The sequence below is a fragment of the Gasterosteus aculeatus genome, chromosome Y, assembly GCF_964276395.1.
Source record: "Gasterosteus aculeatus chromosome Y, fGasAcu3.hap1.1, whole genome shotgun sequence".
In the NCBI taxonomy this organism is placed as follows: domain Eukaryota; kingdom Metazoa; phylum Chordata; class Actinopteri; order Perciformes; family Gasterosteidae; genus Gasterosteus; species Gasterosteus aculeatus.
Window position 1 is genome coordinate 8504642 of NC_135709.1, and position 26075 is coordinate 8530716.

Consider the following 26075-nt stretch of genomic DNA (forward strand, 5'->3'; position numbering starts at 1 on the left):
CGACAGATGACAACGCACTGAAAATGAGTCGCCCCATGTCATACCTGGAGAACACAACATTAGAAAGTGTAAATGTGTGGATGACGTCTTTGACTGACAAATACAAATCCAGACCAGAAACACAGAGTTTGAGCAGATGTGTTTGGCAGATTTCGCAGCAGAAAAAAGGAAAAGATGTGTTGCCTCTCCTCAATGATATGGGATTTGTGCAAAAGCGTAAAATAAACAGGTTGATTCACACAACTCAGTAACAATAGCTCTGCTCCATTCTAATATCACCAAGATCGATGCAGATGACTACAAGAAGGACCCACGAACTGGAAGAATGGCTCGACAAGCCCAACCATACAAAGGAAACAGAAATGAGTTACCAGACCCACTAAACGTAGCTGAAGGTACTCGAGTCATGCTCACCAGAAACATAGACGTGTCTCAGGGATTGGTGAATGGATCGTTTGCTACACTAGTCAGGGTAATAACCTCAGAACAGAGTGGTGTTGCACATGTCACTATGCTCGGGCTCAAGATGGATGATCAAACTGCTGGAAGGAATTACCGTAATAGAGCACCAGGCGGCCCTGATGATGTGGTGTACATAGAGAGAGCAGAGGACAATCTGAAACAGAAAGGATTTGTACGCAGACAGTTTCCTGTTAGACTTGCCTTTGCCTGTACGATACACAAGGTTCAGGGTATGACAAGGACATCAGCTGTAGTGTCACTGAAACACATTTTTGAACCTGGCATGGCTTACGTAGCGATCAGTAGAGTGACCTCTCTCAGTGGACTGCACATGCTGGATCTGGATGAGAGTAAAATCTATGCCAACCCAGAAATCACTGGAGCCCTCGAGACCATGAGACAAGTCAACTTGGACGACATGATGCCTCTTCTTAGTATCAAAGAGACCTCGAGCAGACACGACACTCTGACCATTTTTCACCATAACACTGAAGGTTTGCCATCGCATATCATTGACATCAGGAGCCATCATGAACTGTGTCTTGCAGATGTTTTGTGTCTCACAGAAACTCACCTTCAAGGCTCCTTTGTTGCAGAGAGTCTCCATTTAGAGGGCTACAACATGTTCAAACGCAACAGACACCTGTCCTACACAAATGTTCCACAAATAGCCAACAGAGGTGGTGGTGGAGTTGCTGTTTATGTGAAAAGCCACATTCAGGTGCGTGAGAAACAGTACGAACATAATGTGACCGATCTTGAGTTTGTGGCTCTGAAGGTAGAAGCCCCAGTGAGAGCCCTGATTGCAGCTGTGTACAGACCTCCAGACTACAGTGTGAGATCATTCCTGTCCAACCTGGGGAGCCTGCTGGACTCATTGGAGATCATGGACTGTCAGCCCATCATTGTCTGTGGTGATTTCAACGAGAATCTCTTCTCCAACACTGGTAAGCCAATCCTTGAGCTCTTCCAGTCCAGAGGATTTGCACAAGTCATCAGTAATGCAACCACTGACAAGAACACACTGCTGGACCTCATTTTCATATCTCAACCACAACGCTGTCTCTACTCTGGTGTGATGAGAACTTATTACAGTTATCACAACCCTGTTTACTGTGTCATGTCATCTAACAGTCCATGAAGGTATCAGGTGAGCTTTAAAGAAAAATGCAATGTACTTGTATATACATTGATTTAATACAATGCATGATTATACAGAGGAGGGGGATCCGCCATACAGCCGTTTCCATCTTTCCACCACAGCAGGGCCTCCACTCTGGTACAGTAAAAAACAGGTTACTTGTCACAATCATGTTTTCTGTCTACATTCCTCCAACAGGTCTTAAAATTGTCAGCTAAGATCAAAATCTTCTGAGAATCATGTACTTTTTTTAAACAATACCACATTGTAATTAGTCTGGGATTATGTAATCTTCAATGTAAATAAAACGGAATCATCTGGTCAAACTAGTTGTTGCACTGTAATAAGATTGTAGAATGGGCTAATTTTAAGTGTTCACAATATTGGATAATATTATGGGTCACATAGTTTTCCAGGTAAACATGCTATTTTTAGCAATATTTCTAACACATTCTGGCCTGTGCATTTATCATGGTGGGTTTGGTTCAGGGTTGATAAATGCACAGGCCAAAACTCTTTCAGCAGCTGTGTACAATGTAAAATGCATTGTACACAGCTGCTGACATTTAGTTTAGCAAACGCACATCAGAAAGTATGTGTTCTAGATGTAACACATACTTTCTGATGTACCTACTAGCTGAAACCCCACACTTCCATCCCCATTAATTTAATTTTAATTATCCTGTGTTATCTGTAGTGTTACGTTTCCTTTGTATTGAAAGCAGACACAATTGTCATGTTTCCTATGTAGTGTTAAGTTTCCTTTGTATTGAAAGCAGACACAATTGTCATGTTTCCTATGTAGTGTTAAGTTTCCTTTGTATTGAAAGCAGACACAATTGTGATGTTTCCTATGTAGTGTTAAGTTTCCTTTGTAATGGACAGAAGACACAGTCCTCCTGTGTCCTCTGTAGTGTTACGTTTCCTTTCTGATGGACAGGAGACAAAGTTCTCATGTGTCTTTGTAGTGTTAAGTTTCCTTTCTGATGGACAGGAGACACAGTCCTCCCTTGTCCTCTGTAAAGACACCCTCCAGTCTTGGCCTCACCTCCTTCTGCACTGTGAGGATCAGCTCACATCATCTAAGACATAACAAAGACTGTAGCACCAACTGAACTGTCAATCAACCGAGGACCCATCACAGTTAGACCTCATAGGGACACATTTGACTTCCTGCCTGTCCCCGTCATTCTTCAAAGCAAAGGACGAGAAAACACCTGCCTGTCTTTGCCTCACTTCCTGTCTGGCTCTGAGATTCGGGATCAGCTCATACCGACCAGGACATCCTGCCACCACTGCAGAGCAGATGTTGAAGCACCGTGTTAATTGTTCATCATCAGTGGACACTTACTGGACCACAGAGACACGTGTTCTCCCTGCCAGTGTTGAGGTTTCTTCACAACAGATAATAAGGTGTTGTTTTCTTATTTCATATGTGATTTCTAATGTTTTGTTTTAATTTTGTTATCATTCACGTATTCATTTTGTATGAATGCGTGTTCTTAATAACACTAATTGTACATCCAATATAACATTCTAATGTTATATCCACTTCTTCCTTCAGGTCTTCCTCCTCTGTGATTCCTCCACTTCACAGTGAAGACACTCAGGACTCCAGAGAGCGCTGAACACAAAAGAAGCTGAACATCATGCAGCGTATTCAGTTTCACTGGACCTATATGTTGATCTGCTCTGCAGCAGAGTTCAAGGTATTTCATTACTGTGAATTATAAACCTTTTTAGAAAGTTGAGTTTCTAACAATAACTTCCTTTTATTTTTGTCAGTATCAGGTGTGTGACTGCAAGGAAGAGTCATCAGTCAGTCATCACTGTCCCAGTGAAAACCTCACCTTTATGCAGCTTCAAGCTCCTCCCTAAACCAGCTGTAAAGGTAACAACTGGGATTAGATCTTTTTAAAAATATATCTCTGAGCACAACAAAACAATCCCCTGGTAGTCTTCCTACTTGCATGTGCTGTTTACATTTTTAACAACATGAATACATTTTCTTCTGTTTCTGTCTTTAAGGCCTCTCCTCCTCCATGTAGCTATAGTAACACTATCCTGATGTGATAACTGGAGCAGTGGATCTACAGCCACTGCACAGGTCAAAGGTCATAATGTTACAGGTCTTTAAAGCATACACTACTAACTCATGAACAGTATTACTACAGGACACCTGTCTATTTTGTTTGTAAAGGTTAAAAAAGCTAGATTCCCCGTCTTCGTGTGTGAGCAAGAAACAAGAAGTAAGCGCGCTCTGTGTGTTAAAACTTGTTAGCTTATATACTTTTTTTTGCAGAAGTGTCAGCGGCCGAGGTTTCTTCTTAAAAACTAGAAGTCCTGTCAACAACGCCACCTAGGTAAAAGCCCTAGGAACACTAAATAATTAAAAACAAAGGTTCGTTTGTTTGGAGGGGAGCAGTAAAACAATGACCCAAGAGGAGACGGGCGGAAATATTTATTTTAATACAAAGATTAAAATATATAAAAGGTAGCTAAAATAGTCTGTCCAGGGTCATCACCACAGCAGGAGCGAAGTCCTGCGCGTCCCTGGTCCACTGGTTTGGACGTCTGACTGCCAGTCGCCCTCCGCTGCTGCTGCGTCTGCTGTTTCTGCTGCTACTGGTGGTGGTACCTCTGCTTCTGCCTTTCTTTCCTTGCTCCTTCTCCCTTCTCTCGTGTCTCGTTGCTCCCCGGTTCTCCTTGTTTCAGCTGAGATCTCCTTGTTTTCCCCCCAGCTCTCCTTGTTTCCCCTCCGTCAGTGTTCTGTCTTCCTGCTTAAAAAGAGAAAGTTCTGCCCCTGGCCTTTCCCCATTGGTCCATTTGCCATATGCCACTAATTGCTAATTAGTTGGGGACGATTGTCAAACATGATACAAATAACAAATAAATTGTAAAACATGCAATCATAAATCAATAAAATATGCAATCAATAAAATATGCAATCAATTGTCCCCAATCGTCCACCCAGTGACAGAAGCAATGTGCGTCACCGGGGTTTATTTTGCGTCGATCGCAGTTTCGGTTCGGAAACTCGATCAAAGCAGGTTTGTGCGTTATTTGCGCTACTAAGCGCTTTTCAAGAAGACATTTTCACACCTTAAAGCAGGATCGTGAAACGGCTTCACACTTCAAGGCAGGTTCATGGAACGGCTTCACACTTCAAGACACTAGATTGCGCTACTAAGTGTCTATACAGGAAAACAGCTTTACATATTGTTGTGTTCAAAAATGAAGAAACGCCGGACGGACAGAGGTCATCGCTGATCAAAAGGTTCAAATCAAATGTATTTAATAAAAGAGATGGCGTTGCGGTAAAAAGAACATCTCAGCTGAGGAGCCGCTGGTCTCAGCGACCAACAGGCCCCAGGTCAGTCCTTTGACCATCCCTAGTGCCCGTCTGTAGCCTCCACCAGCGAACTCGAGAACAATGGTTCCTACAGGTATTTATAACAATGCTTAAAGGTGTGAAAGTCAGTGTCCACACCTCTGGGAGTGGTCTTCTGGTGAGTTCAATGTAACTCGGGATTTCGAATGATCCTTAGTCAATATCAGTGGTTGTGCAAGTATTACATGCATGCATTGCAGTTGATTACATTACATCAAATACAATCATAACTGCATTGATATTATTACATTACATTACATTACATGTCATTTAGCTGACGCTTTTATCCAAAGCGACGTACAATAAGTGCATTCAACCATAGGGTACAAACTCAGGAGAACAAGAAACAAGAAAGTGCAATTTCCTCAAATAAGCCAATTTACAATTTGCTATAGATGAGTGACGTTACAAGTACAATTTAAGTGCTACAATTTGTTAGTCTTTAGTCGAGGTAGAGTCTGAAGAGGTGTGTCTTTAGTTTGCGGCGGAAGATGTGAAGGCTCTCTGCGGTCCTGATGTCTTCAGAGAGCTCGTTCCACCATTTCGGCGCAAGGACAGCGAAGAGTCAAGACCTAGTCGAGTGTTTTGCTCTCAGTGAGGGAGGGACGAGTAGTTTTGCAGATGCAGAGCGGAGAGTACGGGTTGGGATGTAGGGTTTGACCATGTCCTGGATGTAAGCTGGACCCGATCCATTCGCAGCATGGTACGTGAGCACCAATGTTTTGAACTGGATGCGGGCGGCCACCGGTAGCCAGTGAAGAGAGCGGAGGAGTGGAGTAGTGTGGGAGAATTTCGGAAGGTTGAAGACCAGTCGAGCTGCTGCATTCTGAATGAGCTGCAGAGGTCGAATGGCGGTGGCAGGGAGACCTGCCAGGAGGGAGTTGCAGTAGTCCAGGCGGGAGATGACAAGAGCCTGAATCAGTACCTGCTCTGCCTTCTGAGTGAGAAGGGGAGGTATTCTCCTGATGTTGTAGAGCGTGTATCTACAGGATCGCGTTGTCGCGGTGATGTTGGGAGTCAGGGAGAGCTCCCATAGCTTCCATTCTACTGATGTGGCTTTTAGGTTAATGTAGTTTATCAATTATTGGTGATGCATTCCTGTCTGTTGTTCACTGTGTCTATAGTTATGTTTTGTTTAATCTGGACGATACTGTTATCTTAGTAAGTACAACTCAACGGAAAGGTGAATCTCTTTCACCGTCCGACCAGATGTTCATTGTGGATATGTCTATTTACTGTATAGTTCCATATCAGGGAAATATTTGGACATTATGAATCAAGAATCTTGATCTCTTGTTCTCACAATAATATCAACCGTGTGTATTTGCTTGTATATCTCAGTCATTTTTAGCATGGATTTAAATAAGGGGTTTCTGTCCCTTTTCTTAATCTGAAAGTTGTGTGGTAATAACTTGTGCAAAAACTAAAGTGTTTGTGGGATTATGCATGAGTGTAAACTTCCTCTTGTTATCAAAGGCTTGGTCAGGCGACGCGTAGTGGTCGTCATTGACGTGTGATTGAGATCCACTCTCTTCTTGATCCTGAGAATCTCGCAGGTCCTGTGACCAGACTGATCGGGGGATCCGAGGTGTTGGAAGATCAGGATTCCCTGGTCAGCTCTGTGCGTGTTTGTGTGTGTGTGTCTTGGTGCTCTTCCCAGGTGTTCCTCCTGGTCTTGTACCATTTACTTTACTATCAGTCCTGCTGACTGAATGAGAAGAACAATATTTCAAATTCATTCCAGAAATAGAAGTCAAATTGTGAGCCGTTTGTTGATTCAACTCTTGTGAGCTGTTCACAATACGTTTCCTCCGGTATCTAAATCTTTCTTTTAGTAATTTATTTTGTTAAGTTTTCCCATCGTTCAATTTGGAAAAATATTTCTATATCTACATCCCTCCTGTTGAGACATGTGTTATTTTAACACATGTCTCAAAATAAATGTATCATAATCAGCATCAGGTCAGCTTCAGACTTCTTTGCATTGACATTGGCTTGTGTGTGTGTGTTTTGACAGTTCCGGGTGTTGAGAAGTTGTTAACAGGTGACGGAAGATAAGTCCGCCACCGCGCCAGTAGCTGCTGGCGGTGACGCGGATGTGGTCGATGTCGCGGAGTGGAAATTGTCTTAAACTCTCTCCAGGAAGTAGTGAGGTGAGGTGACTTTTTGCAACTTGGAGGTCACTGTTCAATTCCTCCAGACAAACGCTCGCCCTGCCCAGATGTGTCGGCATGTGCTGGGTGATTTAACTTACCGTGAAGCGCTTTAAAAAACAAAACAAAACGTGTTGAAGTTAGTGTTGTTCAAAAGGATCCAACGATGTCTTCCACAGTGTTCAGCAGCACGGACTCAAATCATGAGGTGGGTTCAAGGACAGGCGTCCAAGCAGCTTCTTCTTATTGTTACTTTTTAAATGTTACTTTTGGAGGAAAAAACACAAGAGAAACCAACAGCATGCAACAACAACATCCACTTTTCTTTCTTTTCTTACATTTATATTTATTTTACATATAAATGTACATTTTTAAAAGAATGGCAGCGTTAATAGTGGCTTTTTAAAATGTATACCATTGATGTTGAAGAGTTGTGCAAATGAAGTGTTTCTTGCTGGTGGAGCTCAGATAGCTAACAGCTGTTGCGTGTCTGACACTAAAACCGATGAGGTTTGACACACGCAAAGCAGGCAGCTGCAGCATTGAAAGGTTTGTTCTTTGGAAAATGACAAATGCTTTAGTTTCAGTACAGAAATAATCTTCTAATTGATTGTCATGAGACGAAAATGTATTTTCCTTGCAGTAAGTATGAGTGTTTGATCTTGTCTGACGTCTTTTCTATTGTAGTGACGGGTCCTCAGCCACCTGCCTACACACTTACCATAAACCTCTCTGGCTTGAGGCCAACCGGACAGTGTGTCAAGAGATTAGATAGTATTATGCATTATTGTGTGGCTGAGGACAAGTTCCCTTTCGTATGTTCCTCTCTCATGCTCAGGCGTCGTCTGTTGCTCGTTGTGGGTCGCTGACGTTCCTCGTCAGGGCCGTTCTGCCCGCAAGATGCTTTGCCTCAAACTTGCAATCATATAGCAACTCTTATAAACACAAACGATATGTTTGCATGCTCTGTGAAAACCAAATATTTCCCTGCACAGTAATATATTTTTGAATGGTTATTTTATTATTGGGGTCCTGCACATCTTCATATGAATGGCAGGTGCTTTATAAGCACATGATATTTGTGCCCGTGCTATAGTTCTAAAGTTGCTGTGTGTATTTCGTCTCTGAGCCGCTATTCACCTCCTACCTGCCTCTACGTTTCATATACATTTTTTTTTACCATTTGTTTGACTCATACCAGTCCCACACACTTGCGTGGGTCAACACGCACACACACACACTGTGACATTAATCGACTCATGGTGCACAGCAGCCTCCGGAAGGCAGTCGTCCACACCAGTCTACAGACATCGGTAGTCATCACAAAAGCCCACCGCTAACGGAGTTATCAGTCAATATTTCCGGGCTGGAAGAGACCCTCCTCGTCGTACCAGAACTTTTGTTTCACTTTTTTGGGCTTTGCTTGTCAGATGGCATCAGCCTCAGCCAGGGCCATCGTCCCCGAAGATGAGGAGGAGGAGAGGAGCAGGTTTTTTTTGGTGTACCGCACGCAGCGGGCCATATTTAACTGATAACGTGTGTGAGATATGACAAAAAAGTTCACAAGAACGAACACTAGTGTACAAACAGTACTGCATGATGAGGCTCACTAGCTGTATTTCATGTGAATGAAGGATTACCACCAACTCTAGTTTAAAAGAGGAATCAAGGTATTTTCCTTATAAACAAATTCAGTTATCAAATCTCTCAAGTCTACTTTGATGCAGCTGTTATTGTGTTATTTATGGAAACAAAGAAGATGCATCAACCTTTTTATAAACATTTATAGACTCTACATTTTTTTCAATAATGTGTTTTTTTTTATTAACTACAAACATTTAATCTATTTTATTTTCTATTGATTTATTTTTCGGCTGGAAGGAGCTGTATTTATTTAAACTGAAGGCTCTCCGTCTGTTTCTCTCCCAGGTTTCATCGACTATTAAAGAGGCGGTTGCTAAGAGATGACAATCTCTGACATTGGTGAGAGTCTGATGTAGAGCAGCCCGAAGCTCGACTTCGGCGGCGGGAACGAAGCGGGCAATTGTGAAAACGGGGACTCTATCGGGGAGAAAACCCAGGAGTTTTTCCAGATGTGCGACATCGAGAACAAGGGCTTCATCACCCAACGTGACATGCAGGTGAGGTCGCTGACACAAGTGTGGTTGCCAGACTCTTTGTTGCATGTGAATAATAAAACTTCAATGGTGTAATGTTTGCTAGAATTACATTTAGGCTGTTTGTGCATTGTTTCCAACTTTAAATCCACACCTAAACGACAAAGTATCAGTGCAGTTAGGACAGATGTTTGGCATCCGCTTTGGGCTTTTTTTGTTTTTTTTAACAGAAACAGCCTTTCATTCATTCACAATCAACGTGATGTGTAAAGTTGGTCTGTGCATTCATTAAAGATGCTGAGCAGGACATGTGCACCTCATTCAAAAGGGGCATAAAAGAGACACGCGGACCCCTTTTGTCAAGCAACTCCTCCACTCACATTGTGCAGATTCATTTGCCCCTCTGATATTCATCCGGTGCCACGGCGGACCCTTTGATGAGGCACTGATGTAGGCAGTACGGGAGCATAAATAAAGGGAGGGGAAGCTTTGATCTGGTCTACATGATAATGGCTTGGAAATTAGGCAGCGGTCCGGTCCTCCTCAATTCTATTCACGCGACTGTCTGCGCTGCAGAGGGAGATCTGTGCGCCAAAGCAGCGCTCGTCACTGTTCGTGCTACTAGTTCTCAAATTACTTTACATAAGACTTTACAAACGCCCTCGACACGGCATCTTATTTATTTTAGTCACTCGAGTTTCACCCTGTGACCAACAGCACTATGGCTTTACAATTACACTGTTTGCTGACATCGGGGATGTGTTCTGCCCCGATAACACACTTTACAGGAAGAGCTGATCTTCTGCGTCCCTGCCCTGGATTGTGTGGGACGCCTGGGTCAACATTTCACAGCAGTGTAAACATGGTGTAAAACGCGAGCTGCTCACTGAGGTGTGGCGGTGTTGGCTTTTCTGTTACTGTCATGGTCAGAAGGGAGGTTATGACTCGGTCGTGTGCCTTCGGATTGAATCTTCAGATACAGAGCCGCCGTCGCTCTTTTTGCTCTCGACTAGTATCCCTTCTTAAAAGGCTTTTGGCGGTCAATCATTAAAGACTGTAGCTTCACTGGGAAGAGTCCAGGTGTTCGACTGCACGGGTGTAAAGAAACAGGCGTTAACATCCGTAGTTATTTTGGCTCCATCCATCTAATTATGAAATAACCGCGAAAGAACGAACAACTGTTCCCTTGCACACAACAGCCAACTGTTCTCATGAGTCTCAAGCTATAGTTGTTATACCTACAATATTGTTAAAGTCCAGTTAATGACAGCTGTGTTTTGTGTCCATACGAATAGAGGCTGACTGCCGAGCTGCCGCTCAGCGCGGAGGAACTGGAGAACGTTTTTGTTACCCTCGATTCAGACGGCAACGGGTACCTGACCCTGAACGAGTCCTCCTCCGGCTTCAGTAGGTTTCGAGCCCCTTTTCTGCTGAAAATGTGACGTTTCCATTGTGCTAACGGTTTTGATTGTCGCTGCAGGCAAGTTCTTATTCGGCCGGAAGACTTCTTTCGCTGAAGGCATGGAGGAGGAGAAGGAGGAGGAGGAGAAACGCATGAAGAGAATCTCCTTTAAAAAACAACTCCAGCTTGATAAAAGCAAACAGTGGTGGACGGTGGAGGTAAATGCCAGACGTACACATCGTATTTGAACTTGGTTAGCTCGAGTTGACATTTTAGATCAGTTTGCGCAGCACTAACTGATGCTGACTGACGTGTAGGATGGATACTATAAAGGTACTGTTAGAACGTCTTCCAGGGATTCGTTTGACTTCCTTACCAAAGCTTTCTGTACTGGGACAGAATGCAGCAGAAAACCAGTTCCGACTAGAAAGTATTGGTTTTCTTTGCTGCAATAACAAGAGGATTCAAGTTTCAATGCAAGGAACATCATGTTCTTTTAGAAAGCACAATTATCTGGTACCTGAGCTGCTGCCTCTTTGTACATTTATGTGTTGGACTGAATTTCCAACCACGTCCTTGAATTTATTTTTGTCTTCTTAAAATCAAAAAAAAAATCTCTCGTTGAACACTATTGCTTCATTCTCTCACCTCAGTCGCGCTGAAGTGTGCAGTTTGTGGGCACAGCTCAGCCGAGACGAACCCGACCTTTTATCCAATTTCTGAGGACTTCCTGGCCAGAGTGACGTCACAGATCAGAGAGGCCAACCAGGAGAAGAAGGAGAAGGAGAGCGCCCTACAGAGGTCAGGGAGACGCGTAACTGGGGTCATTCAAAACCACTGTTTGAGTTCAAGTGCGTGGCTGTGGGCCGCCGCCACATTGCATCGTCACATTTCATCGTCACATTTCAGCTGTATCCGTACAGGAAGGCAGCAACACACGATGATCAGATCCAGCACCTGTGCTGCAGGTTAAAAAAAACAATCTCGTATACAAGTAATATTCTTCTGTTCTAAATATATCAAATACTGCACATCTGCTGCAAACGCACCTATTAAACTAGTGTTGTATAACACAGTGAAAGATCTCTGAGGCCATTTATCGTGTTCTAACATCAAACAATAAAAACTATACAATTTGTCTAGTGTTTTGTGAGGTGGATAAGTTGGTTTTCCGACTATGATCCTGCTCTCTACGTGATCGAAAAACATATTTGACTGAGGGTCTAATATGAAATCATGTAGCCACTGTTAATGGTGGGATTAAGGGACGACTTTATTTTCTGTCGGGTTGCTTGATCCACCATAAAGCGTGATAATATATTAGTTTATTTGCATGCCTGCCAACTAATGTTCTCAGATAAATTAGTTGTAGTAGAAATATATATATAAGCAGCCAAAGTATTGAGTATTCACTCCCCATTCACTCTCCCGACTCCATCACCACATTCCAGTCCTGCCTCAAAACACATCTTTTCTCATCTGCTTACCCGTAGCCCCCTCCCTTCCCCTACCGTTCAGTCTATGTAGTTGTATTATTTTTTTTTCCCGAAAGAGCAGATTAGCATCTATTCGATGCTTCTGGTGGGAGCTTTTTCTCCAGCAACAACAGCAGTGGCTTGCGTTGGGAGATACTGTCAGATGTTAATAGGTTGTGCCATTCTTCTTTCTTCTCCCAGCACTAACACCTCTAGTCATTAAGTCTCCTGTTTTCCAAGTGTTGGAGGAGAGCAGTAAAGCACAGGCATAAAAGCATTCAGTTTGGTCCCGCTCACAATTGCAACTCTCAGTAGCATTTGTTAAAGATGTTGATAGATTCACCAGCCGTGCATTTTCAGAGCTGAGAGTATAATGGACAGAGTTACTGGTGTGACTGTGTGTGCCACCAGCAGTCCCCCAAGGTCAGACATTTCTCTCTTCCTACACATAGAGCTGCAGGTTGTATTTATCCGCATGTGATCTGAGAGAGAATTCAGGGAGGTGTGATGCAAAACCATTCAAGTGAAACTCGAATGAGTTTGAGGCTGAGTGCCGGGAGCTTCAGAGTGACCAGCATGTGACCAAGGTGGAGAACGTGAAGCTGAAGCACAAGAATGACGAGTTGGCACAGGAGCTGGACCAAACCAGCCAGGAGCTGATGGTGGCTCAGGAGCAGCTGAATCTGCTGCAGGAGCAGTCCACGCAGCTTCACGAGGACAAGGAGATGTGAGATGCTCTTCTTTCGTCCACCATGACTCCTGCACTGATGAGCAACTGTTAAGCAACTTCAATTCTTGTTGCTTAACAAGTTGTGGTTACAAGCACATGTTTTTGCTACAAACCACAGTGATAAATGCTTTCTATCCCATTTTTTCATGAGTAGGTGCTGGCCGTGCTCTAAGCTACACTTATTTGTGTTGCTGGCTCATTAAGCATCATCTTCTGATGCTTATTTGTATAGACACCTATATAATAAAAGACCAGTCTGACTGTATGTTTCCAATGCTGTGATACTGTATCTTGATAGGAATATGCTCTGATACATATTTCCATATTTCCTCTTAATGTGTACTGAGTTTTTCATAATAAAGCATGAATCTGTTGTCCCCCACATGATGTGCAGCTGTTCTGGTCCCACTTTAGACGAAACAAAGTGCAATACAGACATAGATATCATGATTATGAAAAAGTAAGGGTTAATATTAATGAAAATGTTCTCCCGCTCTCTTTAATGTCTTTATTTCTTTTCTATCCAGGGAAATGAACAAACATTTACGGGATGAAAAAGACATATGCTTCCAGGTAAGTTCCATTTATTTTACTTTTTAAGTTCCCAATTTATAGGATTTGAAAAAAAAAAAGATGTTGGAAAGAGCCCAAAATAGCCATCCTCAAATGTTTGATTGAACCCTAAGCTCTTGCTGTATTTAAAGTAAAAGTGTTTTATTTCTGCAGAATCCATCAAATTAAAAGAAAAACCCAAGTTTGAAGCACGAAAGATCTTCCATCAATGCTATGAAACACACAAGCCCGTTGGCAAGGAGACCAGCATAAATTTAAGCATGTAAGGATATCACTCTAAGTGCTGACGCAACGTCTTCCCATTGCCTCTGTTCACGTGTCCTGTTTCTTCAGGAGGAAGGCGGGCCCTCTCCGCCCGACCGCCTCTTCAAGATTGTCCTGGTGGGGAACTCCAGCGTAGGAAAGACCTCCCTCCTGCGGCGATTCTGCGACGACTGCTTCCACCCCGGCACTTCGGCCACTGTGGGTACGTATCGCGTTAGTTCATTCTTCAGGGTCCACATGCATATTGGTGTGTAGCTGGTGATCAGTGTTGTTGTGACGGTAGACAACATAAAATAAATAAATGATCTGACTAAATGACGTTCTTGTCTGCGTGTGCAGGTATAGATTACAGTGTAAAGACATTGGCTGTGGACAACAGCCAGGTGGTGCTGTAGTTGTGGGATACAGCAGGACAGGAGAGGTGAAGACCTGCACACATCAGAACATGTTTTACATGTTATATACTGCAACACAACAAAAGATCAATGTGTGTACAAAACACTTCTTCTATTTCCCCCCCTGCCCCACCTTCTGCTTCTGCAGGTATCAGAGTATCACCAAACAATTCTTTCGCAAGGCTGACGGTGTGGTTGTAATCTATGACATCACAGACGTGCAGAGCTTCACGGCTGTGAGACAGTGGCTGACGAGTGTGAAGGCAAGACCCCGTGTGCTTTGCAGAAATGCCACTAGCAGAACAAATCTTTTGGTTGAACTTGTGTTTCTGTGCAGTATTTTCTCTTCAGCAGGTTGGACGGAGTGGAGTCCAAGTGGTTGCGTGTTTTGCAATGTAGTACGGAAGCATCGCCTGTCTGGTTTCCCTCTGCGGAGCCTACAGGGGAGCTAATGCTCTTTTAAACATCTGTATTGTTTGATTTTTCTTCTTTCCCAGGAGGGCGCAGGCGAGGACATCCCCATCATGCTATTGGGAAACAAAACGGACAAGGATGCCGGGAGACAAGTTCAGAAAGGATTGGGGGAAAGACTAGCCAAGGTCTGTTTGTGTGTTGTGTTGTGTGCTAGCAGACCAGTCAGTGTCCAGCCAGTGTTTGTTTTCTTAGTTATGAATGAAAGAAACGTGATTACTGTATAGAGAGAGTTTCAGTTCCTTTTTGTGAAGCAACCTCATCTCATTCGGATTCATTTTTATGCTTTTAGTTGTTATGGTGATTAAAATCTGCATGAATACTGCGAGATTTGTTTCTATTTTCTCATTGGTAAAGATTTGGCTTTCACCCTGATCAATGTGCAAAAAGTTGAAACATGTCCACCGCCTTTCCAGGACTGCCAGATGACGTTCTATGAGTGCAGTGCATGCTCCGATGCAAAATGGAGATGGAGTCCATGATTCATTTAGCAAGGTGAGCTTTTGTGTGTGGCGCTTAGGTTCAATATGTCTCTGGTTATGACACACAGAGGACACACAGCAGCACGTCCCACCAGAACGGGTTCACGTTGTTGGAGCTATATTTTTATTTTTGTTTATTTTGGGTTTAAGTTAATTTATAGCCTTACTTATTTCTTTTTCTTTTCCTGTTAAAGTTAATTTGGTGTATTTTGTATTTATGCTTTACTCGTATTGTCGTTTATTGGTCACATGGTGTTATGTTCATTTGCATAAGTAGGTCAAGGTGGGAGGTACTTCGGGCACGAGGGCATATGGTTTTTTACCAGCGTGAGAGAGGCAGCAGAAATGTCTGTGAGCTTGCTTATGTGTGTGAATAAACCGCCTCAAACTCAATCTTGTTATGGACATTACTTTGCTTTGGTACCTCTGAAACCTGCGTAAAGCCTAACCATGACGTAGCCTCGAGTGGCCATTTGAGAAGTTTGTTATTATTTGTTTTTGTTTAAGTTTATGGACAAATAGCCACTACATTAAGTAAAAAACCCGCCCTGGATATATCGTTGGTTTACGTGGATACTGGACTTGTCGTTTGCTGGATTACCGTTTCGAAAGTGGATTACTCACCTGGATGCGGGAGACAAACAAAGGAAAGGGCCTAGGAGTGACGGAGGTGTGGGCTGGATACAGTGCAAACATCGAATAATACGACCCATCCGACAGTGTAAAGTTTCCCTGGACACCGTACTGGATAACGGTGAAGCTACTGGAGCGCTGGAGCTGCACTACGGAGTGGAGGATATTATTTGCTGCAATTTGAATTCGCAAAGGCCCAAAGCCTTCACAGGTAACGCGCACGGCCGCGCGCAACAACAGCTACTGCGTGCATTCAACTCCGTGTACAAAGGCAACCACCGCAACAAACAAAGTTCCACAAGGTATGTGCTGTATTCAATCTTTGCAAACAACTGTGGGTGTACATGACCGGCATCAACAAAGGGTAAAATGTCTGACGTTGCATCTAAAGCCAAAAGCGACACGGCGCTTCCTACAAGAAGACGCACAAGTTTTTACTGCTAAAGGAATGATGTTTTTTATGCAAACGTGTCAGGAAAAGAGATCGATGCAATACAAACGAGCCAAATCGTACATGAATCAGATGGATAAGTTGATGCATTCTGCAGACAATATTGATGCAGTCAAGTCTCTTTTGGATCAAATAATAATATGTGTTGATGAGGCAAAACAACATCATTTATCATTTGTGTCACTGGACATACCTCAGGATGAGAAGGAGAAACAAGATAAATATTTTGAGCAAAAGGAGAAGTGTTTTTCAAGCTTTATTGATGACGTCAAAGGCTGGTTATCAAATGCAGGCCATTCATATGAACTTCCAATTAAACCACCTGATAATCAAACTGATATTGGGCCTGAGGACAGTGTATCCAATAAAGGTTCTGCAGCGCGTTCAAAGGCTGGCTCTAAATTGTCAAGGATTTCATCCAGTGCATCTGCAAAAATATTAGCGCAAGCAGAGAGAGCAGCATTACAGGAGCGCATGGCTGCTCTAAAACAAAAGCACACTTTGGAGGCGCAGGAGGAACAAATAAGACTTGAACAAGAGGAATTACGGAAGAAACGGGAACATTTAAGGAGAGAAAAGGAACATTTAAGGAGAGAAAAGGAACAACTTGCTCTGGAGGCAGAATTAAAGGTGACAAATGCAAAATTGGAGGTTCTGCAAGTAAGCTCAAAGTGTGGCTCTAAAGTGTCAAGATGTGCATCTCAAACATCAGATGGCATGAATTCTTACTTGAAAAGGTCAGAAATTCAAGGGACATATGAACTAAATCCGAATGCTGAACGCTATGTGCCCACCAATAAAAGCTCTGAACCTACCTCCAGTCGCTTGTTAAATTCTGTCCCTGTTGGTGTTCAACCCAAACATGTTGTAAACCAAATACCCATACCTAATGTCATTTCTGTGTTTCAAAGGCAAGGTACACAATCACTTGGTTCGCAAGATGTTTGTGACGATAATCAACCCACCAATTCTCCGGACATTTTGAATATCATGCAGCGTCAAAATGAAATCACTGCGCTGTTGGTCCAACAAAACACAGCCTCTGCTCTACCTATGAGAAATATACCTGTATTTGATGGTGATCCCCTGTATTTCAAATCTTTTCTCAGAGCCTTTGAAAATTGCATTGAGGATAAAACTCAAAATTTCAGTGATTGTCTGTACTTCCTAGAACAGTACACTAGGGGGCAACCAAGAGACATTGTAAGAAGTTGTCAGCATATGCCCTCTGAACCAGGTTATCAAAGAGCAAAAGCGCTTTTGATTGAACATTTTGGCAGCGAACATAAAATCTCTTCTGCTTACATGGACAAAATCAACAACTGGCCCTCAATAAAACCTGAGGATGTTAACGCTCTGCAGTCATTCGCTTTGTTCCTTCAAGGTTGCTCCAACATAGTACATCATATAAAGTACATGAAGGAGTTGGACATGCCAGCTAACCTCAGGACAATTCTAATGAAACTCCCATACAAGCTGAGGGAAAAGTGGAGAAATGTGGCATGTGACATACTGGAGCAAACTGGAAGCAGAGCAGTGTATGTTGATTTTGTGAATTTCATTGAAAAACAAGTCAAAATTGTTTCAGATCCTCTGTTTGGAAATATTAATGATGTTTCTCCAGCCAGCTATACAAAGCTATCCATGCAAGTTAAGCAGAAAAGGAAAAGTGGTACATTTGCCACCAGCATTAATGCACCAAAGGATGGACATAAAGAAATGGAAAACTTGACAGCTCACAGTAACCAGCTCAAATGTATGTTCTGCTATCTTACCAATCACACTCTGGAAAAATGCTTTCAGTTTAGAAGAAAGACACAACAGGACAAGATTCAGTTTCTAAAGGAGAAGGGCGTTTGTTTTGGGTGCTTGAAACATGGACACACGAGCAAAAACTGTAGGGGTCGGTTGGATTGTGAAGTGTGTCACAGGAAACATCCATCTGTCCTGCATGTGGAGAAGGAGGATACTACAAGGATAACCTCCAAAGAAACTGTGAGCACTGTATCCGGGAAGCAGCAGACGTGTGGTCATATTGGGGCTGGTGAAGAGGATATTGCAGTTTTTCCCATTGCGGCTGTGCAGGTGAAAAGTCGGAAAAGTAATAAAGTTGTGCATACTTATGCTTTCCTGGATCCTGGGAGCTCTGGGACTTTCTGTACTACAAGTATGGCTGAAAGGCTGGGAGTATCAGGAAAAAACTGTAATGTAGTGTTGAGGACAATGGGGCAGACTAAAACCATTAGCACTACTATAGTAACTGGTCTGGAGGTGTCTGGATTTGACACCGATGACTTTATTGAGCTACCATCTGTTCTGACACAAACAAAAATGCCTGTATCTAAAATCAATGTGCCATGTCAGGATGATGTTGCCAAATGGGCGTATTTGAGCAGCATTAGGCTACATGAAGTAGATGCAGATGTAGACTTGCTCATTGGAACCGACTCGCCTAAAGTTTTGGAGCCATGGGAACTGATAAATAGTCAATGTGGTGGACCGTATGCAGTGAGGACCAGAGTTGGCTGGGTCATAAACGGGCCTCTTCGTGCTGGAAACTCTGAAGGTACTGGTGTCAAATCAGGATGCATGGTTGTAACTGCTAATCACATATCTGTGGAACACTTGGAAAGTATGTTGATGCAACAGTATAATCATGACTTTACTGAAAGAACAAGTGATGAACAACTTGAGATGTCAAGAGAAGACATTAAATTCATGAAAATTGTGGAGAGTACGACAGTGCTTAACAATGAACATTATTACATTGACTTACCTTTCAGAATTGACGATCCTGTTTTGCCAAATAATCGCTGCATTGCACTACAAAGACTCCAAAGCCTGAAGAGGAGATTTAATAGAAATAGTTCATTCAAGGCTCAATACGTTGATTTCCTTAACAACATGTTAGAGCAAGGATATGCAGAAAAGGTTCCCACAAATGAGCCCACTCTGGAACAAGGAAAGGTGTGGTACATTCCCCACCATGGTGTACATCATCCAACCAAAGGAAAGTTGCGTGTTGTGTTTGATTGCGGCTGTACCTACAAAGGTACATCATTGAACAGTCAGCTCTTGCAGGGCCCAGACTTCACTAACACGCTAATTGGTGTCCTTCTTCGGTTTAGAGAAGAGCCCATCGCTGTTATGGCTGATATCAACGCCATGTTCCATCAGGTCCGGGTGCCATATAAGCACGTTAACTTCTTGCGCTTTCTCTGGTGGCCCAATGGAGACACTACAGCGGAGCCAGAGGAATACAGGATGTGCGTGCATTTGTTTGGAGCTGTATCCTCTCCAGGCTGCTCAAACTATGCACTGAGGAGAACTGCTGAGGATAATGCACTGCAATATTCACCCGATGTCCTTCGTACAGTCAAGACAAATTTCTACGTGGACGACTGTCTTAAGTCCACTGTGACAGAGGAAGATGCAGTGAAGCTCATACATGGATTAACATCTCTCTGTAAAAAAGGTGGCTTCCATCTCCAAAAGTGGGTCACAAATAACTCAAATGTGTTTGCACTTATTCCTAGCAACATCAGAGCAGTGGGTTTGGAGAACATGGATTTGGACAGGGACCAACTCCCTGTGGAAAGAGCTCTGGGGATGCAATGGTGTGTTCAAGGAGATACGTTCAGCTTCAGGACTGCAGTGCAGGAACGTCCACACACTAGGAGGGGCATCCTTTCTGTGGTGAGCTCTCTTTACGACCAGCTGGGTTTTTTGTCTCCTTTCATAATCCCTGCCAAGTTACTGTTACAGGAGCTGTGCAGAATGAACTTCAAATGGGATGAGCCAGTTCCCTGTGATGTCTCTGAACATTGGTCTGAGTGGCTCTCTGAACTTCAACATATGAGTGGATTTAAAGTGGAACGGTGCATTAAACCCAAAAACTTTGGAACACAATTGAAAGCAGAACTGCATCATTTTTCAGATGCTAGTCAAATAGGATATGGCACTGTTTCATACTTGAGATTGGAGAGCACTGACAATGTGCATGTTTCATTTATCACAGGCAAAGCTCGTGTCGCTCCTCTAAAGCAACTAACCATTCCACGCCTTGAGCTTGCTGCAGCTGTGCTTGCTGTTCGAGTGAACACAATGCTGTTGAAAGAGCTACAGTTGCCATTGCAAAGGTCATTCTTTTGGACCGATAGCACTGCTGTTCTCAAGTACATCTTTAATGAAACAAAGCGCTTTCACACATATGTTGCCAATCGTGTCAGCACCGTAAGAGAATCCACAGACAAAGATCAGTGGAGGTATGTAAACACCAAAGACAATCCTGCAGATGAAGCTTCTCGAGGACTAAGAGCTCAGGAGTTTGGAAAAGGAAAATGGCTAAAAGGACCGGACTTTTTGCACTTGCCCCCCACCAGATGGCCGAAACTCGACTTGGACGCCTCTTCCATTCCATCGGATGATGCAGAGGTGAAAAGGGAACTTAAGGTGAATGCTGTTACAATACACAGTGACAATCCCCTCAGTCAGCTCATTCACTATTTTTCATCCTGGAGAAAGCTTAAAACATCAGTGGCCTGGCTGTTGGAGCTTAAAGAAAGACTTTTACTTTTGAGCCGAAAGAGAAAAGAATATGTGGTCAACCAGAATGAGAATGTGGAAAAGGAGATTAAAAAATTCAAAGCCGCACTTGGAAAATCCAATTTGACACCAGAGCGGTTGGAGGAAGCCGAAAAGGCAATAATTCAGTTTGCGCAAAACCAAAGATTCAGTACTGAAATTTCCTCCCTAAAACATGACCCAAAGACTGTTTTTAAAGACAGTCCTCTGTATCGCCTCGACCCCTTCATCGAAGATGGCATCCTCAGAGTTGGTGGACGTCTGTTTAAGTCTGTTCTGCCGTGGGAGGTAAAGCATCCTGTGATTCTGTCAAAGGATTTGCATGTTTCCCAGCTCATATTGCGTTACATCCATTGCCAACTTGGACATGCTGGACGCAATTACATGCTGCACAGATTGAGACAGAAGTATTGGATCATAAATGCCAACTCTGCGGCCAGGAAGATTCTCTCACAATGTACAGTGTGCAGAAGGTACAGAGGAAAGCTTGGAGAACAGAAGATGTCCGACTTACCGGAGGAACGAGTTGTGCCTGATAACGCACCCTTTACAAATGCGGGAGTGGACTATTTTGGACCATTGGAGGTGAGGAGAGGGAGAACTGTGCTGAAGCGATATGGAGTGATATTTACCTGTATGAGTAGCCGCGCAGTACACCTGGAGGTGGCACACTCCCTCGACACAGACTCCTGCATTAATGCTGTGCGAAGATTTATCTGCAGAAGGGGACCTGTGACAAGTATAAGGTCAGATAATGGCACAAATTTTGTTGGTGCGAAGAAGGAACTGAGGCAGGCATTGGCCGCTTTAAATCACTCTAAAATTGAAAGGACTTTTGTGCAGGAAGGAATGACGTGGAGTTTTAACACCCCAGCTGCATCTCACCAAGGTGGCGTTTGGGAGCGTCTGATTCGCTCTGTGCGCAGTGTACTTACCTCTGTTATTGGACATCAACTGCTGGACGAGGAAGGCCTGCAAACGCTGTTTTGCGAGGTGGAGGCGATACTCAATGACCGGCCAATAACTAAGGCTTCAGAAGATCCCAATGATTTAGAAGCGCTTACTCCAAATCACATTCTCCTGTTAAAAGGCAAGCCCATTCTGCCATTAGGTCTGTTTGAGAAATCTGATCTGTACATTAAGAGGAGATGGAGGCAAGTGCAGTACGTTGCGGAGCTTTTCTGGAAAAGATGGACAGCGGAGTATTTGCTTGTAATGCAAGAAAGGCAAAAATGGACGAAGCAAAAGAGAAACTTTATTCCAGGAGATATTGTCGTAATCGCTGATGCCACAGCTCCAAGAGGCTCATGGATGATGGGCAGAGTGCTAAGCGCCATAGCTGACTCCCGAGGACTGGTTCGCTCTGTGAAGGTCCAAACGAAGATCAGCGTCCTGGACAGACCAATAACCAAGCTCTGTCTTCTCTTGGAGGCTAATAATTGACTATACAACTCATTCTTTCTCCTATCTCTGTCTTCCATCTGTTTGTTTCTTTCAGATATGGAGAATCCGAAGATGTGAAGATTCCAGTTTAATGCTTAAGCTACAATTAGAAAATAGCTCCTTTGTGTTAAAGCTAAGGTTAATTGTGGGTAAAGTACCGTTACAATTAGGGGCTGGGTTGTTGGAGCTATATTTTTATTTTTGTTTATTTTGGGTTTAAGTTAATTTATAGCCTTACTTATTTCTTTTTCTTTTCCTGTTAAAGTTAATTTGGTGTATTTTGTATTTATGCTTTACTCGTATTGTCGTTTATTGGTCACATGGTGTTATGTTCATTTGCATAAGTAGGTCAAGGTGGGAGGTACTTCGGGCACGAGGGCATATGGTTTTTTACCAGCGTGAGAGAGGCAGCAGAATGTCTGTGAGCTTGCTTATGTGTGTGAATAAACCGCCTCAAACTCAATCTTGTTATGGACATTACTTTGCTTTGGTACCTCTGAAACCTGCGTAAAGCCTAACCATGACGTAGCCTCGAGTGGCCATTTGAAAAGTTTGTTATTATTTGTTTTTGTTTAAGTTTATGGACAAATAGCCACTACACACGTGTTAATGCCTCATTGTCGCCCTCAGAATTCTAAAAGAGCAGGAGGACATTGAGAAGGAGAAGACGGTTCAGCTGGTCGGCGATCCCTCAGATAAGAAAAGATCGTGCTGCTGACAGCGGAACAGCTGACACACACACACACACACACACACACACACACACACACACACACACACACACATTAGCACTACCCTTTACTGAGACCACATGAGGACACGTTAACCAGAACGTCAGCACAACTGTTTCTTCCCTCAAAACCACAGCTATATATGTACGTTCTGTCTCACAGATATTAATGCATTCTTCAAAACAGTTCACTCTGTTTACTCAAGATGTTCAGTTTGAAAAGAAACCTATTAACTGTATTTGTTTAGCTGAACAGCTGAACAAATGTAAAACAAACTGAGCCCATTTTCAGTCAAACTAAGATCTTCTCTTATTTTTTAAATGTACAATTTATAGTCTTGACTGTCTCTCAAATATTTATTCCACCTTTATCTGCACATGTCGGCTTTTTACTCCACATATTTAAGTATTCAGTCAGTGTTATGTGTATATTTTAGCTGTGTTAGCTTCTTTACCTTTTGTAAAAATTCATGAAATGGACCTAAAACAACAACGGTGTCGGAAACACTCCCTTGGTGAAGCCCTGTGTGTTGCTCCACTTCTGCCAGTGTCTTGCACATCATTTTAATGTATATTAGGAGGGAAATACAAAAAAAAGGAAAAAAATAAATCATTGTTAACATCAAAATTGTGTGTGGTACATTGAAATGAAAGTAAGTTATACAGCAGCACCTAGTGGATGAGTTTGGACATTGCTGTTTTTATTCAATTCTTTTAGTTGACAAAACAGTATGTGAAACAACATATTCCATATTTTGAAGAATCAACATGCCAATTTATTAGAATTAGTATGACTTATGAAATCTATTGTTTGGGGTTTAATTTGAGGAGCCGGCCGTTGTCAATAAATAAGATTTATAATATATTGTTGATCGTAAGGACTACTGACTTATTACAGTGTATTACTGTAAGCGCCCTATAAAATACACAGGATGAAAGAAACCGCATCCTATAATACTTATTGATTTATACTACTAGCATTTACTGCATGCCTAATAAATATACTTTCCTCCTATTTGTTCAAGAGCTCATACTGTACATTTTAGTAACAGCTCTGGAAAGCTTCATTAGGGTCTCTGCACGATGTAAGAAATGGGAATTAGAGGCCGTTTCCTGCTTGTGTCAACAACAACATGATCTAGACTAGGAAGTGAAAAGGAGAAGCAAGAAGGGGGGAGGACATACCAACAATACATTGAAAGAGCTTCTCACGCTTTGGCTTTTATCACAAGCAGCTGAAACCTTGAGGGAGCATCTCAGTCTTGCCCACTGTACCCATTTATACTGACAGCTGGGGGATTCAACCTTCCTCCAGGGAGCTGCTACTATTATGAAATCAGCCCAGCTTTACAAGCATCCATGTCAAACCCAACAGTGGTCGTTTTCCTTTGAATCCTCAATGTTCTTTGCCCCAGATGTCTTTTAGTAGAGAAAATATTACTATGTGTGACACCAAGTAGGGGGGGGGGGGGGGGGCTGATTTATTTCTAACTACTGGGATAACACCAGGGTCTTTTCTTTATTATAAGAGGGGGAAGTCCTTGAGCCGGACTGGACAATACAGGTTCGGTTTACTCAAGGAACAGAGATCATATTGTGGTACAAAACAATAATTTATTATTACAGCAGTAAAAAACAAACACCGTAAACCTATTCTAATTTGGCTGACAGCTTATCACGTACGTGACGTGAATAAACAGAAGCTGAACAGATGAAGAGTTGGAGGCACTGAAGCGAGTCCGGCTGTGAAGCAATGGTGCAAAACAAAAGGATGTTCCAGACCCTGGTTTCCTTTTAGGTGAATGACACTGCGCCAACATATCATGTAGCTGTAAACGGGGAGAACCGGCCCACGTGAAAACACAGAGTACCCTTCAGGGTGCGCTAGTAGGCAGAGGTGTGATAACCATGTTTCATCTGCCTTAGACCGTATTAGACATTTACTGCTGACTTTGATTGCTTGCATTAATAACAATGCAATATTATGTAATGTGAGCTCCCCCCTGCTCTCTTTAGAAAATAACCACTCCCATGAACATATTTATCAGATATTTACTCATGCAGGATAAACTTCTCAAAGGTAAGACAGCAATATAATGCACGGCGTTTCAGGGAACAGAGGTCCTTGGTGTGCTCCTCCTCAGCTATACAGCTTTAATGAGGTCAGTCAGTCTTCCATTTAAAGGCAATAAAGCTTGGCTTCTTTTTTTTCAAGACAAGCATTATTCAGCCTCATAGAGGTTTTGTATTTAACTCTCGTAAATGATTATTGTTGCTCGATTTGTGTGAAATCTCCCTGTACTTAGAATAATAGGCTGTCTCACATGAAAGAAAAGAAATAAGCGTTTGACGATCTGAAACACGGAGAAAGGAACCCTGATGTCAAGGTGTGATCACAAAGCAATTTTTACAGAGACAAAAGGTGAGACCGGGCAGATCCGTGTACGCAGATCTGTACCAGCGGGGAGAACGTCACTGTGACGAGGAGCGCAATTAGGAGGAGTAGCCGGGCTGCCGTCGACATGCACGGCACAGCAGCCTTATCGGTGTAATCCGCAGACAGACGGACATCACGTTTGCACTCGAACCTGCCCCGGCACGCCACGCAGTGTGTTTAGCAATTAAGCCTCGATACTTAATCCCTTAATTACACAGTTAATGTGGGTGACTTACACCGCTGCAATCATGCTGGCAACTCCACATTATAGCTTAATAAGAACTATCCTACTCAGCAATGTCTTCTGCATATTCAATTCTGTTTGAATAGAGTAGTCAGCCATTAGTCGAGATATTTTACCAACCTTGATGAGGCAGGAGTTTGTCACAACCTGCTTGGCATTCACCACGTCCACCAGCGGCTCCCTCATGGCCACATTACGGATGCAGGTCATGTCAAAGCCATACACGTTCTCCCACCCTGGTAAATACAGCACGAGTTACTTTGCCAGCATGTCCTCTGTTATTCTTTGTGAAATGAAAACATATGATACAGTTTATTCCGGGAGGTTTGGGGGCAGGGGGGAGGAACAGTAGTCGTGGTTTTACTCGTTTCCCAGGATAATTTGAAACACGACCCCCCAGGCCCCTCATTTTGACGAATGAAAATCACACAGCATCCAAGGATTGATTTGTAAACATGAACCACGTTCCCTTGAATATCCTTGCAGCTTTGGGTGAA

The 26075-nt window shown here is 43.0% G+C and overlaps 1 pseudogene across 1 annotated transcript; it reads left to right on the forward strand.

Annotated features, from left to right (window-relative positions):
• Positions 1-745: 745 nt before the first annotated feature.
• Positions 746-23525, forward strand: LOC144391359 (EF-hand calcium-binding domain-containing protein 4B-like; annotated as a pseudogene). Its single transcript, XR_013455268.1, has 16 exons — positions 746-956; positions 1134-1409; positions 1597-1612; positions 2598-2664; positions 9148-9288; positions 10560-10671; positions 10745-10906; positions 11280-11634; positions 12667-12868; positions 13399-13444; positions 13598-13910; positions 14048-14129; positions 14252-14366; positions 14601-14702; positions 14991-15069; positions 22798-23525. The product of XR_013455268.1 is annotated as an EF-hand calcium-binding domain-containing protein 4B-like (transcript).
• The last annotated feature ends 2550 nt before the right edge of the window (positions 23526-26075 follow it).